General features: G+C 39.0%; 1 protein-coding gene across 1 annotated transcript in view; it reads left to right on the top strand.

Annotated features, from left to right (window-relative positions):
- RAB27B (RAB27B, member RAS oncogene family) overlaps positions 1-19,728 on the top strand; it is a 180,439-nt gene that overhangs the window by 57,913 nt on the left and 102,798 nt on the right. The window lies entirely within an intron of this gene.

Genomic DNA, 19,728 nt, shown 5'->3' with positions numbered 1-19,728 from the left:
AATTGTTCAAGCTGGTAAAATAGCATCTTTTCTTGTTTTTTTTTTTTCTTGGTCATTCTCTATTCCCTTATTCTACTTTGTTTTCTTTACAGAACTTTCCTCTATCTGAAATAGCTGATATTTATTTGTATATTCTCAGCTTCCCCACACGGGATCAGAGGCTGCTTGTGTTTTGTTTACTGGTACATCCCTTGAGTCCTAAGCCTAGAACTATACCTTAAAAATGCTTGCCATCTAATTAATATCTGCTCAGTGTTGAATGAATAAACACAAAAGAGCCTGTATGCTGTCAGGAGCTATCAGTCACTGCTTTTGCATCCTGTGAGGAACTTGGCTTCTGTTCTTGCCACTGCTTCCTCAGAGAGCCTCACCTGGGAGCAGGTTTTCAGCTTCTCACCCAGGCACAATTTGGGACTGTGTCTCCCCTTCTCCTTTGGCATGGCGTCTTCTTCCTTAGGCCATGACCACATCATAAACATAAAATAGCTGTGATATCGTGTAAGGCCCAGAAACAACGTCTGGCAAATCCTCAAGCTCCCGTTAGCCAAATGATAAAATGGAGCAGCTGCACTTCAGACCTTATTCTTAAATCTGGAATTGATGCCAAATTAACAATATTCTGGCCATTACTCTTACAGAGAATAGGGTGGATTTCTTGGCCTAAGATTTGTCCTCTTGGCATCATATGGCCAAGAAAAATGTGTCCAGAGATCTGTTTCCAAAAGCCTGCTGCCTCAGGCTACAACCTGGTCATTTCATCACGTGTAAACTCTTCCTGTTTCTGCCAATTGTCATGTTTTGCCTCCTGGCCTTTGGGATGCCACTAATGTATATGTGCCAAATGGAGTCTGACCCCAGAATAAATATCTGCTGCAGTGAATTGAATCTGGCATATAATGTTTCCTGCAATCGAACTCTCTTTGTCTTCATCTTCTACATCCCTCTCCTATGAAACTACTTGTAATTTCCTCCATGTCTATGTTGCCTCAACTCAGAGCACTTGCTCATGCTGCCTCCTCTTCCTGAAATGTTCATGAAACTCCCCTCTTTGTCACTTAGCCAATTTCTAATAGTCCTCAATCTTTTGCTAATACACCCATCACCCATATCAGTGCATGGTCAGCCTCGGCACATTCAACATCATATACCCACTGGGCATGTAGGTGCCTTGCAGTGCACGAGGCACCAGGAAGTATAGTGATGTCATAAGATAACCATGGGAAATTGGCCAGGCACAGTGGCTCATGCCTATAATCCCAGCACTTTGGGAGGCCGAGGTGGGCAGATCACAAGGTCAGGAATTCAAGACCATCCTGGCCAATATGGTGAAACCCTGTCTTTACTAAAAATATAAAAATCAGCTGAGTGTGGCGGCACATGCCTGTAGTCCCAGCCACTCAGGAGGCTAAGGCAGAAGAATTGCTTGAACCTGGGAGGCAGAGATTGCAGTGAGCTGAGATCCCACCATTGCACTCCAGCCCTTGGCAATAGATCAAGACTCTGTCTGAAAAAAAAAAAAAGATAACCATGGGAAAATTATAAGACTTTCTGGCATCTCCACAAATAATCCCTTGTGGAAAAGATGCTGGAATTAATATATTGTGTTCATAGCTCTTAAGCAAATGACTCCAAGATTTATGTGCTGCTCAATCTGAAAATAGGCCATATGTTATACAAAAATCAGAACATGTAGAATCTGCAAATTCCTGTGTATAAATTCTATTTGTTTGCAAATTGAATTTGCTTGATGGTATTTTATATATATATATATATATGTTGTATTTTATTGCACTTTAGGTTCTGGGGTGCAGAACATGCAGGACTGTTGCATAGGTACATATATGGCAATGTGGTTTGCTGCCTCCATCCTCCCGTCACCTGTATCTGGCATTTCTTCATATGTTATCCCTCCCCAATCTCCCTACCCCCCTCTCCCTCCCCTATTCCTCCCCAACAGACCCCAGTGTATGATGCTCCCCTCCCTGTGTCCATGTGTTCTCATTGTTCAACACCCGCCTATAACTGAGAGCATGCGGTGTTTTTTGTGATTTTCTGTTCTTATGTCAGTTTGCTGAGAATGATGGTTTCCAGGTTTATCCAAGTCCCTACAAAGGGCACAAACTCATTGTTTTTTTATGGCTGCATAGTATTCCTTGGTGTATATGTGCCACATTTTCCTTGTCCAGTCTATCATCAATGGGCATTTGGGTTGGTTCCAGGTCTTTCCTATAGTAAACAGTGCTGCAATGAACATTCGTGTGCATGTGTCTTTATAACAGAATAATTTATAATCCTTTGGATATATAACTAGTAATGGGATTGCTGGCTCAAATGGAATTTCTATTTCTAGGTCCTTGAGGAATAACCACACTGTGTTCCACAATGGCATAACTAATTTACACTCCCACCAATAGTGTAAAAGTGTTCCCATTTCTCCACATCCTCTCCAGCAACTGTTGTCTCCAGATTTTTTGATGATCGCCATTCTAACTGGTGTGAGATGGTATCTCAGTGTAGTTTTGATTTGCATTTCTCTAATGACTGGTGAAGATTAGCATTTTTTCATATGTTTGTTGGCCTCATATATGTCTTCTTTTGAAAAGTGTCTGTTCATATCCTTTGCCCACATTTGAATGGGTTTGTTTTTTTCTTGTAAATCTGTTTTAGTTTTTTGTAGGTTTTTGACATAAGTCCTTTGTCAAATGGGTAGATTGCAAAAAAATTTTTCACATTCTATTGGTTGCTGGTTCACTCTAATGATTGTTTCTTTTGCTATGCAGAAGCTCTGGAGTTTAATTAGATCCCATTTGTCTATTTTGGCTTTTGTTGCCAATGCTTTTGGTGTTTTAGTCATGAAGTACTTGCCTATGCCTATGTCCTGAATGGTTTGCCTAGGTTTTCTTCTAGGGTTTTTATGGTGTTAGGTCTTATGTTTAAGTCTTTAATCCATGTGGAGTTAATTTTAGTGTAAGGTGTCAGGAAGGAGTCCAGTTTCTGCTTTCTGCACATGGCTAGCCAGTTTTCCCAACACCATTTATTAAACAGGGAATCCTTTTCCCATTGCTTGTTTTTGTCACGTTTGTCAAAGATCAGATGGTTGTAGATGTGTGAAGTTGCTTTTGAGGCCTCTGTTCTGTTCCATTGGTCTATATCTCTGTTTTGGTACCAGTACCATGCTGTTTTGATTACTGTAGCCTTTGAAATCAGGTAGCATGATGCCTCCAGCTTTTTGTTGTTGTTGTTGTTGTTGTTGTTTAGGATTGTCTTGGCTATGTGGGATCTCTTTTGGTTCCATATGAAGTTTAAAGTAGTTTTTTCCAGTTCTGTGAAAAGGATCATAGGTTGCTTGTTGGAGATAGCATTAAATCTATAAATTACTTTGGGCAGTATGGCCATTTTCACAATATTAATTCTTCCTAACCATGAGCATGGAATGTTTTTCCATCTGTTTGTGTCCTCTCTTATTTCTTGAGCAGTGGTTTGTAGTTCTCCTTGAAGAGGTCCTTTACATCCTTTGTTAGTCATATTCCTAGGTATTTTGTTCTCTTTGTAGCAATTGTGAATGGCGGTTTATTCTGAATTTGACTCTCTTTTAGTCTGTTATTGATGTATAGGAATGCTTGTGATTTCTGCACATTGATTTTGTATCCTGAGACTTTGCTGAAGTTGCTTATCAGTTTAAGGAGATTTTGGGCTGAGATGATAGGGTCTTCTAAATATACAATCATGTTGTCTGCAAATAGAGACAAATTGACTTCCTCCTTTCCTAACTGAATATCCTTTATTTCTTTTTCTTGCCTGATTGCTCTGGCTAGAACTTCCAATCTTATATTGAATAGGAGTGGTGAGAGAGGGCATCCTTGTCTGGTGCCAGATTTCAAAGGGAATGCTTCCAGTTTTTGCCCATTCAGTATGATATTGCCTGTGGGTTTGTCATAAATAGCTTTTATTATTTTGAGATATGTTCCATGGATATCTAGTTTATTGAGAGTTTTTAACATGAAGGGCTGCTGAATTTTATCAAAGGCCTTCTCTGCATCTATGGAGATAATCAGGTGGTTTTTGTCTTCGGTTCTGTTTATGTGGTGGATTATGTTTATAGACTTGTGAATGTTGAACCAGCCTTGCATCCCCAGGATGAAGCCTGCTTGATTGTGATGGATAAGCTTTTTGATGTGCTATTGCAATCGGCTTGACAGTATTTTTTTTTAAAAGAAAACAGAAAGTGGCCTGTTAGTATTTGTGATGAGGAAAGGAAGTTGCTCATAATTTCATCCACCAAGAAATAAGGCTTAGAGTAACTCTTCTCCTGGAAATGGTCTCCTGCTCAGACAGGCAAAGCCTGGCTACAGGCAGAGGCCCCTCTATCCCTTCCCCACACTTTTCTATTCCATCCCAATTACCAAGTAAACCAAACCTTTTCTGAGGCTGTAATAAAATCAAGTCTCTGACCTTCAGCACAAGGCAGGAGCAGCCTGATTCACATTGAGTATTACTGAGCCCTATGTTGTGTAGGCAATGGGGGTCATTAAAGCCCAACTAGCTGGTCTCATACCCTGGTTTCCTGGAACCTCCTTCTCTTGTGGTTGAATGAATCATAATAAGAACAATCCAGAAGACAGGAGTCATCATTCCTTTTGGGAGATTGCAAAACCAGCACTGCACAAACTAGATGACTTCTTTATCCTCATGGAGGATAGATTCTTGTGGGTTCTGCCATGCTACCCTGTGCAGATTTCTGTGTGAGCCATGTCAACAGTGTTCTGCAGGTGTCAGTTTGTGTGTCTGCCTCTTGGACTGTGAACACCTTTGGAGTCGTATTCATGTTTATGACCAAAATGCCTAGACTATCTCCAGCTCCATGTCGGTCACACAGTGAAGTTTTGATGAATGAATAAATCTCAGGCCTGGTATGGTCAGGCACATCCATAATCCCAGCACTCTGGGAGGCTGAGGCTTTCAAATCACTTGAGACTAGCCTAGCCAACATGGCGAAACCCTGTCTCTACTAAAAATACAAAAATTAGCTGGGTGTGGTGGCATACAGCTGTGTTCTTAGCTACTTGGGAAGCTGAGGCAGGAGAATCATCTCAGCCTGGGAGGTGGAGGTTACAGTGAGTCAAGATGGCACCACTGTCTCAGGCTTGGGTGACAAAACAAGTCTTGGTCTCACAAAATAAAAATAATAAATAAATCTGGTCACAATAGCGTAGATCACATATAAAAATATGGTGCTTAGAAGCATGTTTTATTTGTATACATTCTGAGAAAAGTGAAGATGTCCTCAAATTTATAATAACTTTTTAATAAAATGCATTAAATGTTGCCGCATTGAAGAATTTAAATTTTGATCTGTTAAAGTGAAGAAGGGCATCAAGAGTGGTAAATAATTAACAGTAAGTGAGAAAGAAGAGAAAGTACTTGTTCAGGACAGAGAACTTGTAGTTCTCATAGATCTATTGAGTACAGGGATGGGTGTAGGTAGTGAATGAGAAAAAGTTACTAGAAATGTATCGACCTGAAGAGTGATCCTTACAGGGTTAGAAATGGGTGCAGTATTTCTGCAGCCCAGCATGCATGCAAACTCCTCCTGAGCTCTAGCTGCACTTAAATTCACTGAAGACTTTTTAAGAATACGAACTGGAAGGGTTGAGAGAGAGTTGTGGAGCAGCATGGAAATAATTCGCCTTTTGTTTTAAGTAATCAGAGAAGAGAAATGCAAATGTGGTTTCTGTACTCAGAAGGTATATTATCTGTGCTCCCAGTTGCAGGTCTTCAGGTTGACAGTACTTAACATTAGCTATTAACTTTTGTTTGTTTACTACTTGTGTTAATTTTTCCTTTTATCTTCTGAAACATAGATCTAAGTTGCAAACTGTATTTTCTTATTTCCTTTATGATATAATAAACAAGGTTCTTCACTAATTTAATTAAAAACTAGTTTTTTGTTTGTTTGTTTGTTTGTTTGTTTTTTGAGATGGTGTCTCGCTCTGTCATCAGGCTGGAGTGCAGTGATATAACCTTGGCTCACTGCAACCTCCATCTCTTGGCTTCAAATGATTCTCCTGCCTCAGCCTTTTAAGTAGCTGGGATTATAGGCACGCACCACCACACCTGGCTAATTTTTGTATTTTTAGTAGAGATGGGGTTTTACTATGTTGGTCAGGCTGGTCTCAAACTCCTGACCTCAAGTGATCCACCCACCTTGGCTTCCCATAGGTGCTGGGATTACAGGTGTGAGTCACCGTGGCCGGCCAAAAGTTAACCAGTTTTAAAGTACTTCATTGGACATAATAGAGTGGCATCTTCTCTCCCCTACCCTGCTTCTTTTTATTTTTCTAATTCTTCCTTTGTTCTTAATTTAGTTCTCATTTTCAGTAATTATCTCTGGCAAAAATAAAAATATAAAGTAGCAATATTGTCAGACCATGAAAACTTTTAAAAAGTCAAATTGCTACAGAACCCAAGGTACAAACGAAGAAGTTCCCCACCTTCTGCCAATTCACTTTAACAATTTACAGCTATTCAGAATTATACATGTATGGGTAGTTTTTCTTTCAAAAATCTTCAGTCTAATGTTCACAGGCCTGGCAGTTTTCTTCTTACCAATGAGTCACATGTTCTTTCTCGACACACTTCATAAATAACATAATTGCCGTTTCTTTCTCTATGGTGCTTCCAGGGTTAGCATTTGGGCATCTTGCCCTTAGAGCCATATTTATCATCTTTTCTCCAAAGTGTTTATTTTGCCTGAATCCCAATTTCTCTTGCTCCAAATCATCTACTGTTTGTCCACGTCCTTCAGGATAAGAATGTGACTCCTTAGCAGGAAGAGCATGGCATGAATGAAAGCAACTGGTCTTTGAGTCACAAAGTTCTGTATTCAAGTCTGCCTCTCACACTTGGGTTAATTAATTAGCTTTGTGAACCTGTAGAGAGAGATGACAATACCTGTAGACAGCTTTTGATGAAAGCAACTAACACCGGGCTTTGTATTTCTTCACTGAGCCAATTTGTATTGAGCTTCTGCTTTGTACGAAGCAATGTGTTTGGTTCTAGGGGTAAATGACTCTGTCTTCCTGGAGTTTCTAGTGTGGCCTTCTGTAAATACTCAATAAATTGAAGCCATAAATGATTACTCTTTTTTTTTTTTTTTTTTTTTTTTTTTTTGAGACAGAGTCTTTCTCTGTTGCCCAGGCTGGAGTGTAGTGGCGTAATCTCAGCTCACTGCAACATCCAGCTTGCAGGATTACAGGCAAATGCCACCATGACTGGCTAATTTTTGTGTTTTTAGTAGAGACAGGGTTTCACCATGTTGGTCAGTCTGGTCTGGAACTCCTGACCTTGTGATTCTCCCACCTCGGCCTCCCAAAGTGCAGGGATTACAGGCACGAGCCACCAAGCCGGGCCGTGATTACTCTTTTCCATTCATGGCCATCTTCTGCTTTAATCCAGTTTTCTGCCCTTATTTCTCTCCTCTCCATTCCTCTTCCAATAAAAATGGTCTGTGCAGGGTCCCTAAAGGCATCCTGCACTTCTTACCTCTCTGTTTTGTTCATCTTGACTTCTACAAACTTAGAATCTCTTTCTCTTTACTTTCTGTACAGTTAAGTCCTTTCACACTTCAAGAATTAGTTGGCTCCAATGATGTCATTCTAGATTATTTTAAATAGTATTTATTTCTTCATCTTCTAAAATTTTGTAGCTGTGGTCCTCACCATTGTGCAATCTAGAATCAACCAGAGATCTTGCTAATGGTGCCATTCCCAGGTCCCATTCCCTCTTATTACATTATACTGCAGGATGGTTAGTGTTGAGATCAAAAGTATAGGCTTTGGAAAAAATACAAAGTCACTTCTATAGCAGAACACAATTTCTGTTATCCCACTGAGAATCCCAGGTCCAGAGACTTGACGGGAGTTGGACAAATCCCTAAGACTGCACAGTGGGGCACAACACAGACAGAATCCCAAGATTAATACCTCATGTTACTAGGACATGGTCAAACTCAGGTTCAGCACAGCCAGGGAGGAATCCACATGGCAATGCACAAAGGTCCAGGATGTGAAAACTATTCCATTAGTTGGAAAGACTAGATCAGTGGGCCTCTGAGTGGGCCTCTTCAGACCAGCAGTATCAGCATCAGTGGGAATTTGTTAGAAATGTACATTACTGGGTCCTACCTAAGGTCTATTGCATTAATTTTCTAGGGCTGCCATAACAAAATACTACAGATGGTTGACTTAAACAGCAGACATTTACTTTCTCATAGTTCTGGAGGCTGGAAGTTCAAGATGAAGATGGCAGCAGGGTTGATTTCTTCTGAGACCTCTCCCCTTGACTGTTCCCTCTCCTAAGGGCTTCCCCCTCACCCTGTCTCCCCTCTCCTGAGGGCTTTCCCCTCACCCTGCCTCCCTTCTCCTGACAGCTTCCCCCTCACCCTGTCTCCTCTCTCCTGATGGCTTCCCCTCATTGTGTCCCGCCTCACTGATGGATTTCTCCTCACTGTGTTTCTCCTCTCCCTGAGGGCTTCCTCCTCACTACGTCCTCACATGGCCTTCTGTCTCTGCACTTACTCATCTGTGTCCTAATCTCCTTTTCTAATAAGGACACCATTTGCATTGGAATAGGGCCAATGCACATGACCTCATTTTACTATAATTACATTTTTAAAGGCCAGGTCTCCAAATATAGTCATATTCTGAGATATTGGCAGTTAGGATTTCAACATATGAATTTGGATGAGGTGGGACATAAGCCCATAACATCTACCCAATCAGAAACTACAGAGAAGTTTCGGTGATCTGTGTTTTAAAGAATTCTCCAGGTGATTCTGCTCGACACGAGGTTTGCAAACCACTAGATAAACCTCCTGGGAGGTTGGATAATGCTGAGCTATGTACTGGGAGTAGAATATACACTAACAACTCATTAACAGTGTTCTACATCGCTTTATATTCATACCCATCGTTATACCATGACCTGCAGGGCTAGGAGAAAGTACCCGAATTATTAGGATCTGCTGGGGCATAGTGTGGATCTCTTCCATCCATTGCAGGAGGCTAAGCTGGCTTCGCCTTAGCTGCCCTGCATTATTTCTGACCTCTAAGGCCCAATCACAGCCCAACTGACCAGCCAGCTGTAGCTCCCTTCTACTCACTGAACAGGAAGTGGAAACACTCCACTACTCCATGCTGCCACCTGATTGAAAGTATCAGAATGTAGCCTTTGTCTCTAACATTAGTATATAAGGCCAAACTATCTGCCCACTGGCCTTTCTGCTTAGGTTCTTAGTGTCAGTTTTCTCTGACAATTGGAAGAGAAGAGAGAGCAGTGGGCGAGGAGAATGGAGCCTATCCCTGACCTTCATGCTTAGTTCAGCCAGCTTTCATTCTCCGCAGACCCCTGAATTTGACCATCCTTTATTGGTCTTAGCCACCCATGATTCAAGGTCCAGATAGCTTGCCTAACACTATAACCCTTTTTCTTCCACAAAATCTTTGTTGCATGTAGTCTTGCCCTTCTATTTGAATCTCTAATAACTTGATGCTTGCACAGACTGGACTTGAATTTGCTTCTTAAACTTTCAACTTGTGATACTAGATTTGGGCTTTTACTTTTGCAGCTTCCATCCATTTGGGTTCTAGCTCCATCCCACATACCTTTCCTTGCAGGAGTTCCCAGGATGCTGTCCACAGGCACCATGCTACAACATCGATAGCATTGCATGTAACACATAGTAACTGACAAACTTCTTTCCTGGTTAAGCCGTAGCTATACAACCAATGAGCAAACATTATAATCAGGTAACTGTGACACCTATTTCTTTCTTTAGGATCAAAATGGAGTTACTGATGGGACTACTCTTAAATGTTACATCTTTCTCATGGAAATTTTTTTCACACAAAAAATTAAACGTTAGATATGAATTAACTTCATAAAAAATAGTGCAAATGCCAATTCTTTAGAATAACATGCCCAGTAAGCTTTCTTTTTTTCTTTGTCATATCCTTTCCAATATACTTTCTTTCTTTCGTTATATATATATATATATATATATATATATATATATATGTGTGTGTGTGTGTGTGTGTGTGTGTGTGTATATGTGTGTGTGTGTGCATATGTGTGGGTGTGTATAAAATTGCATTTGAGGTTCTGGTGAACATGTAAAGAACATGCAGGATTGTTGCATAGGTACATATATGGCAGTGTGGTTTGCTACCTCCATCCTCATCACCTATATCTGGCATTTCTCCCCATGGTCTCCCTCCCCAACTCCCTACCACCCCCGACTGTCCCTCCCTTAGTCCCCTCTCCCACAGACCTCAGTGTGTGATGCTCCCCTCCCTGTGTCCATGTGTTCTCATTGTTCAACACCCGCCTAAGAGTAAGAACATGCGGTGTTTGATTTCTGTTCTTGTGTCAGTTTGCTGAGAATGATGGTTTCCAGGTTCATCCATGTCCCTACAAAGGATACAAACTCATTGTTTTTTATGGCTGCATAGTATTTAATCGTGTATATGTGTCACATTTTCCCTGTCTAGTTTATCATGGATGGACATTTGGGTTGGTTCCAGGTCTTTGCCATTGTAAACAGTGCTACAATGAACATATGTGTGCATGTGTCCTTATAATGGAGTGATTTATAATCATTTGGATATATACCCAGTAATGGAGAAACATTCTATGCTCATGGATAGGAAGAATCAATATCGTGAAAATGGCCATACTGCCCAAAGTAATTTATAGATTCAACACTATCCCCATCAAGCTACCAATGACCTTCACAGAACTGGAAAAAACCACCTTGAACTACATATGGAACCAAAAGAGAGCCCGCATAGCCAAGTCAATTCTAAGCAAAAAGAAGAAAGTTGGAGGCATCATGCTACCTGACTAAAAACTATACTACAAGGCTACAGTAATCAAAACAGCATGGTATTGGTACCAAAACAGAGATATAGACCAATGGAACAGAGCAGAGGCCTCAGAGGAAAGGCCACACATATACAACCATTTGATCTTTGGCAAACCTGACAAAAACAAGCAATGGGGAAAGGATTCCCTGTTTAATAAATGGTGTTGGGAAAACTAGCTAGCCATGTGCAGAAAGCAGAAACTGGACCCCTTCCTGACACCTTACACTAAGATTAACTCCAGATGGATTAAAGACTTAAACATAAGACCTAACACCATAAAAACCCTAGAAGAAAACCTAGGCAAACCATTCAGGACATAGGCATAGGCAAGGACTTCATTACTAAAACACCAAAAGCAATAGCAACAAAGGCCAAAAGAGACAATGGGATCTAATTAAACTCCAGAGCTTCTGCATAGCAAAAGAAACAATCATTAGAGTGAACCAGCAACCAACAGAATGTGAAAAAATTTTTTTCAATCTACCCATCTGACAAAGGACTTATAAATCTGAAAAGAACTAAAACAGATTTAAAAGAAAAAAACAAACCCATTCAAAAGTGGGCAAAGAATATGAACAGACACTTTTCAAAGGAAGACATATATGAAGCCAACAAACATATGAAAAAAATGCTCATCATCACTGATCATTAGAGAAATGCAAATCAAAACTACACTGAGATACCATCTCACACCAGTTAGAATGGCAATCATCAAAAAAATCTGGAGACAGCAGTTGCTGGAGAGGATGTGGAGAAATGGGAACACTTTTACACTATTGGTGGGAGTGTAAATTAGTTCAACCATTGTGGAAGACAGTGTGGCGATTCCTCAAGGACCTAAAAATAGAAATTCCATTTGACCTATTAAGCTTTTAAATAAAATTTTAATGAGTTCAAAAGTTAAATGTTTTTGAATTTGTTAATTATAGGGATAATTCTCAAGTAGAAAGAGTAAGGTTTTAGAAAGTTAATGAGAAAAATTATTTTCTCTTGGCTATCATGCCCAGGAGTAGTTAACATTCCATTGTGCCCAGGGTAAAGAAATTAATGCTGGAATTCATTATTCTAAATAATGTCCCATACAATGTGCAGTTGTTTTTCTGATATCCACAAAGTTTAGAACAGAATAGCAACTATAAAGACAACCTGATACATCATTTTCATGTCCTATTTACAAAACAAAATGTATTGAAATTTGACTTCAAGACTTGGAAAATTTAATAATAAATCCAAATCACATGGTTGCAAAATGTAATGTAAAGAGAAGTTAATTAGTCTCTAAAAGAAATTTGAATGTAGGAGATATTTTGGGTGAGCCACTATGGAAAGATACTTTCTTTTTTTTGAGACAGTCTTGCTCTGTCGCTCAGGCTGGAGTGCAGTGGTGCCAAACTCAATTCCCTGCAACCTTCGCCTCCCGGGTTCAAGCAATTCTCCTGCCTCGGCCTCCCAAATAGCTGGGACTAGAGGCACATGCCACCATGCTCAGCTAACTTTTTGTATTTTTAATAGAGATAGGGTTGCACTGTGTTAGCCAGGATGGTCTCAGTCTCCTGACTGCGTGATCTGCCCGCCTCGGCCTCTTAAAGTGCTGGGATTACAGGCATGAGCCACCACACCCGGCGGAAAGATACTTTTTTTGCATCAACAACTTAGTGCATTCTACTTAGAACCTTCGATTGCTTCTGTTGTTCCTTTTTATTTCTTTACTTGTATAAAACAACAGAAAGGTATAATCTTATTGGCTATTCTGATATACTTTTGTCATTGATGGTCATATAAATATGATGGAAACTCCAAGAAAACCTCTATAATGATTTTCAAAATTGTTATTAAAACTGAAGTTATTCCTTAAATTTGATAGTAAAACACAGACTTTTTGTACATCTCCTGAATGTTTTCTGAATAGGAGTGAAGATGACTCTTGTACAACTTCAGAAAATCATAGTAAAAAATCAGTAAATATTAGCTGAGGCTACAGATTGTAACTGAAAATATACCATGTAGTATTTGACTCAGTTCCATTAAAGATGGAAACATAAAGTATCAGAACCCTGCATGAAAACAGAACAAAATGGGCATCTTACACAATGGTGGGGTCATTATGGATTTCTTAGGATAACATTGACAAGAGTCTCATGATAACCTTTTTTTTCTTTGAGACAGAGTCTCACTCTGTTTCCCAGGCTGGAGTACAGTGATGTGATCTTAGCTCACTATAACCTTCACTTTCTGGGTTCAAACGATTATTCTGCCTCAACCTCTGAGTAGCTGCAATTATGACATGCATACACCATGATGCCTGGCTGATTTGTGTGTGTGTGTATGTGTGTGTGTGTGTATGTGCGTGTGTATTTTTCACAGAAACAGGGTTTCGCCATGTTGGCCAGACTGGTCTTGAGCTCCTGACCTCAAGTGATCCACACACCATGTCCTCTCAAAGCGCTGGAATTTCAAATATGAGCCATCATGCTCAGTCTCATGATAACTTTTTAAATGATTTTTGGAACACAACAAGATGATGATTGTTATTATCTCATTATTTTTGAGTTTCAAGAATGTGTTTTATCACCTCCCCTACTGTGATTTTTGCAGCTCTGATAGCCTTTTCTAAGAAGTATTTTAAATGTGGTGATTTAATTAGTAAATATTTTGCTTCAGCTTTAAAAAAATGTTAATTATGGAGCCTATGGCTTTGTGTGTGTATGTGTGTATGGGCGTCTGTGTGTGTGTATTTGTGTGTATATAGCATAAGACACAGTGATTATTCTACTTTAGATCTCTCGTCTTCTCAGGCTCTTATAGTAAAGTTTTAACATTACATATGATTGTAACAAACTCTAGCTTAAGGTAATAATGAAGGGAATTTATTGTGAGGATGCAAGCGTGTCTCATGGAAACGTAGAAACCTGGACCTCAGAATGACCAGCAAGCAGATACTTTGCACTCACTCCCCTCTTGTCCCTGCTTCCCTTTTGGACATAGGCTTCATTCTTTCCTCTCCATGGAAACCATATTCTTTTACTGCAGTCTTCATAGTGGAAAATGAATGCCAAAACATGTCCCAAGTTTATATTCACTCCTCAAGAGAACAGCCAGACTTTGGACTCTCATAATAACATAGGAAGGAGCCCACTGGGCCACTTGGGCTGTGCTTGTCTCCTATGGCTGGAGAGTCATATAATTAATTGAAACAATCAAGGCAGAAGTTAGAGTGACAGGGAATGAGGGAGAGAGGCTGCTTCTGATCCACAGATGTAGGTTGAACCAAGGAATCAAATAATACCAAAATTTCAAATTGCCATTATAACTGGCCTTCACCTTTTGGATTCCATTTTCTTTTAAACATTTTATTTTTCACTTCAGATTCAGAGTATACATGTGCAGATTTGTTATGTGGGTATTTTACATGATGCTGTGGTTTGGGCTTCTAATGATCACATTGCCCAGGATGCTTAGTACTGGGTAGGTAGTTTTTCAACCCTACCCTCCACCCTCTGTTCCCAATTTTGGAGTTCTCAGTGTCTTTTGTTCCCATTTTTGCATCCATGAGTACCCAAGTATGTATCCAGTGTTTAACTTCCACTTATAAGTGAGACCATGCAATATTTGGTTTGCTGTTCCTGTGTTAATTCACTTAGGATAATGGCCTCCAGCTGCATCCATATTGCTGCAAAGAATGTGATTTTGTTCTTTTTTATAGCTGCATAGTATTTCATGGTGTCTATCTATCTATCTATCTATCAACCATGCATCAACCTATATATAAGCATCCACTTATATATAAGCATTAACTATGGCTGATGCTTCAAATGTCTTATTGTCTAGCAGTCTAAGATGAAACCAATACATAAAGATTCTTCTTATCTTTCAGTTGTGAAAATGGAGGCCCAAAATGGAAATGGGGTATAAAACTATGTTAGTCTGATTGATACTTTCCAAAACCACATTCTTTCCATGCTTCCAGTGTTCAAACTGTCTCATTCTTTCCTCCTCCTCCTCCTCCTCCTCTTTTATTTCCTCCTCCTCCTCCTCTTCCTCCTCCTTCTTCTCCTTCTTCCCTCTCCTTTTTCCTTCTCCATCTTTCTCCTCTTCTTCTTCCTTCTTCCTGATTTTTCTATATTGCTCTTCATCCTCTATTTCATCTTTTTCTGGTCTTCTGCAGAATATTTCCTCCTTCCTCAGATAATGTAATGTCTGTTAGCATAATGTCTGAGAAAGGATGTCCTTTCAATTTTATATATAAAAAAATTCTTTCTTTCCTTGAGTCTTTCCAGAATAATTCCAACCAATTCCAATTTTTTGAAGAAAAGTAACATTAACAGTCACATGCCTTTGACAACACTACAGCCTCTCCAAACTTGTTCTAATTTTTCTCTGTTTGTCATCTCACGTGGAGAGAAAAGAATGGAAGTTCAAGGAGGGCAGCTGGGACCCAGGATTTATTTCTGTCTCATTCCCTGATGACACCCTAATGTGCCACTTTGGTTAATGCAAATCAGCAATGAAATAAGACACAGCTGTCTCATCTGAAATATCATGGAAATCCCAAGTTAGATGAGAGAATATCTTTCAATACTTAATTAAATAACATTTAACTCTAGACACATATTTTGTATCCATAATACATGCCGTGGAAATGCGTAAGAGTAGCCTTTATTCTGTAAGTTTTAAAAATTATTCTGTAATTATTCTATAAGTCATTGAAAATGTTAATATAATAAGTTTGAGAGATTTAAAATCACTATGAAACCTAAATTTTCAAGTAATTATTTTTTTAAAATCTCAGAAATATATTTATCTGGAAATGGACTATCTGAAGTTTATCAGCTGCATCTGGAAGAGGTGTGTTGACAATTAAATTCACTTCAATAACCTAATGAGTTACAAAAATGGCCTTATAATTTATTGCAAAGTGTTTGCCTCCTGAATAACACTATTTGAGTATATCACTCTGCATAAGCAGACATTAATAAAGTTCTGTTTTGCTCATATGCATCAATTAATAAGAAATAGCCTCAAGTTTGTTTGCTTTCCTTAACTCATCATGCCCAAGACAATTTAACAGTTCAAGACACAGTGGTTATTCTGAATAGTGAAGCTCAAGAACTTCCCAATAGGAAAGATGGAGTGATAGGTATCACTATCTGATATCACTATCAGATATCACTATCTGAATTGTCATTTGGGCTCAGTCCCCATATCTTGGCTCAGTTCTTGAAGGTTGGCTCCATGGACAGGCAGATTCTTGCCTTGTAGGGGTACCAGCTGCCAGCTGGTCCAGGTTTATTTCCTTCTCATGCAAAATTATTCTGGAGTTGTAGTTCACTGCTTCTGAGCCTTTTGCACTGGTCATGTGCCCACTGTTGATTCTGGGGAAGGTTCTCTTTCCTACAGGAATAACATGATCTAAAAGTGGGCAAAGAATCATTCTCCAAGTATAACTGTAGTGTTATTTTCTAAAGGGGAAGAAGTTCTGAGTAAACCAAAACAAGAGATATCTTTACTGTCCCATGGAGCATCTAAAGAAACTCTGACAGAAAGAGATGGAGAGGATCATATTATTTCCTCTTTAAAGAGAAGGCCTTATATCTTGCTGAGCAGGCAGACATTTTGACTTCTCAGCATACACAAACACACAAACACAGAAGCAGAGATAGAATTTTTAAAAGATAAAATCCAAGTAATAGCAATAATGGCATCAAACTTCAAAAATATGATAAAATGCAGAGAAATCTGTAAAGCTCAGTGGAAGCTTTCAGAAGGAAACATTGACTGGATTAAAAAAAATTGCCCCTAATTTGCCATTCCCTAGTGAGATGGTCCAATGAGGTTTATAAAGAATTTATAGTGAACACTTAACTTAGGCATGTACATATAGAGCTTTGGCTTCACTTCAGATTCAGAGGATACATGTACAGATTTGTTACATGGGTATTTTACATGATGCTGTGGTTTGGGCTTCTAATGATCACATTGCCCAGGATGCTTAGTACTGGGTAGGTAGTTTTTCAACCCTACCCTCCACCCTCTGTTTCCCATTTTGGAGTTTTCAGTGTCTATTGTTCCCATTTTTGCATCCATGAGTACCCAAGTATGTATCCAGTGTTTAACTTCCACTTATAAGTGAGAACATGCAATATTTGGTTTGCTGTTCCTGTGTTAATTCACTTAGGATAATGGCCTCCAGCTGCATCCATGTTGCTCCAAAGAATGTGATTTTGTTCTTTTTTATAGCTGCATAATATTCCATGGTGTGTGTGTGGGGGGGTGGGGTGTGTGTGTACATATATAACATACAAAAAGCGAGTGAGCTTTGACTCTATATGTACATGCCTAAGTGTTCATCACTTGTGCCATATAATTTACTCCCATTAATTGTTTTCAAGTCAATTTAGTTGACCTAAAGTTCTGGTAAAAGATTCCATTCAAGGAATATTTAGCTACCAATATCTGAATCTACATGGTCCCCAGTTGACACTCAGGAGTTGCTATTGTGGGATCTAAGAAGAGATCAACTTCGAGTGTGTTGCTAGCAGCAGTTATGCACATGGATGTTTCTGGTATATCTCTTCCTGTGTCCCTCCTTGCTTTACTTTCTCAACAAGGCCAGATGAATTATAGAGTGGAAAGAATTAGCCCAGACTCAATTTACACAAACTGAAATGGGAAAGTTTTCATTGAAAGAGGCACGGGTTTAGAGACTACTAAACTCTCTAAGCATTTTTTATATTGTATGAGTAATTGCTAGTTGTACATGGTACTAAAGTATGGTGATTTCACGAATAGGTGTTTTTGTTTTGTTTTGAGACAGAGATCCCACTCTGTCACCTAGGCTGGAGTGTAGTAGCACAATCTTAGTTCACTGCAAACCCTGGGTTCAAACAATTCTTCTGCCCCAGACTCCTGAATAGCTGGGATTACAGGTGCCTGACATCACACCCAGCTAATGTTTGCACTTTTAATAGAGATGGGGTTTCACCATGTTGGCCATGCTGGTCTCAAACTCCTGATCTCAAGTGGTCCTCCTGCCTTGGCCTCCCAAAGTGCTGTGATTACAAGTGTGAGCCACTGCACCTGACCTCAGCTGATTTTTAAGAACACCAAGTCTACAACCATGGCCCTTGGAAATACTCTAATTTTACTTTTGGTTCTTTCCCTCAACTTTAAAGTGATGTTAGAAAAAGAAAACAATAAAGGATAATAATATTTAAGAGTTAGTAACTGGAGTAGATCTGCTATTAGTGGCATCTGAGAAGCCATTTTTGTGTAGGGGCCTCTGCTTCCACATTTCAACTGTCTGTCAGGGAACAAAACATATGGATTTGGCTGGTATCCCACCCCTTTGCTCAAGGCTTGCATTGCAAGGAACTTGATAGCACAGAAATGGTCCTGGATAAAGAGTGTGTGTGATTTTCACAGTGCTTAAGAGGTCACTGAAACTGCAAACTATGAAATTCACAAATTCATGGTCCTAAGTAACTGTGACTTTTTTTTCCCCTAATATATTTATTCTAGGTGTTGGGCCTGGTTATCTTGCCAATAAGGGAAATTTTAGACACTTGGCAGAATAACTTAATTTTTATTGCAACATTAAATTTGAAGAAATGTAGGCCATCACAGGAGGAGCTGTAAGAATTTTTTCAGTTCCTCTTGATGATCATATTCATAACATCCTTAAAATTATAAGAATGAGAAGGACATGTTATTTCTATATTCATACCAGTGGCTTTAATTTATGCTGTTTTTCTATTCACCAAAACCATAAAATTATGTATAACATGGTAGTCAAAGTGATTAATATTTTCTAAGTTGCTATATGGAATACCATTTAAATAAGAATTATTTCTTTTTAAATAGCAGGTAAATAAAATATAAGAAAGCAGTTTAAATAATATTGCCCCAATAATTAATAAATGATAGAAAAGTAATACATACAAATACCATTTTGCTATGTAAATATATATGTACATATTGATTTGAATATACTATTATCCAAATTATTTATTTATTTATTTATTCATTTTTTTGAGACAGAGTCTCACTCTGTTGCCAGTCTGGAGTGCAGTGGCACGATCCTGGCTCACTGCAACCTCTGCCTCCCAGGTTCAAGCAATTCTCCTGCCTGCCTCAGCTTCCCGAGTAGCTGGGGCTTACAGGCGTGTGCCACCACGCCCAGCTAATTTTTGTATTTTTTTAGTAGAGACAGGGTTTCACCATGTTGGCCAGGATGGTCTTGATCTCTTGACCTTATGATCCCCCTGCCTCGGCCTCCCAAAGTGTTGGGACTACAGGCATGAGTCACTGTGTCCGGCCCCCAAATACAGGTTTCATATGTCTTATCTTCACATTCTTTTTTCTGTTTTTCAGCACAAAATAATGTTTTATATTTGAACTTAATAAGATGTTGCAAATAACTACTGTTAGAAAAAAGACAACTTGACCAGTGACTTTTTGTAACTTTCACATCAGTTTTTAGATCAAATAATCTCTGTAATATAATTAACATATCAGAAGGACTGGTTATATTAAAATTACCTTCTGCTTCCTATTTCATTTTTGGAATTAAAGTTAAATACAATAAAATGATCTGTTACTAGGACTTTTTCAAGTGAACACTCCAATCTTATCTCAGTGCATTCTACATTTATTAAGGTTTTGCTTTTACCTTTGAGTAGTGGATTATTTTGAAAAATTTGAGATACATTGCTATCCTTTTTTTATACTAAATTCTGTAGTTATTTTAATTGATCCATCAATTCCTTCAAAATGCTGGGTTTCATAGCTCTTGTTAGTCACAACTTAA

Source organism: Saimiri boliviensis, chromosome 13 (genome assembly GCF_048565385.1).
Source record: "Saimiri boliviensis isolate mSaiBol1 chromosome 13, mSaiBol1.pri, whole genome shotgun sequence".
In the NCBI taxonomy this organism is placed as follows: Eukaryota; Metazoa; Chordata; class Mammalia; order Primates; family Cebidae; genus Saimiri; species Saimiri boliviensis.
The sequence above is the reverse complement of the archived record's forward strand: the minus strand, read 5'-3'. Positions and strand labels throughout refer to the sequence as shown.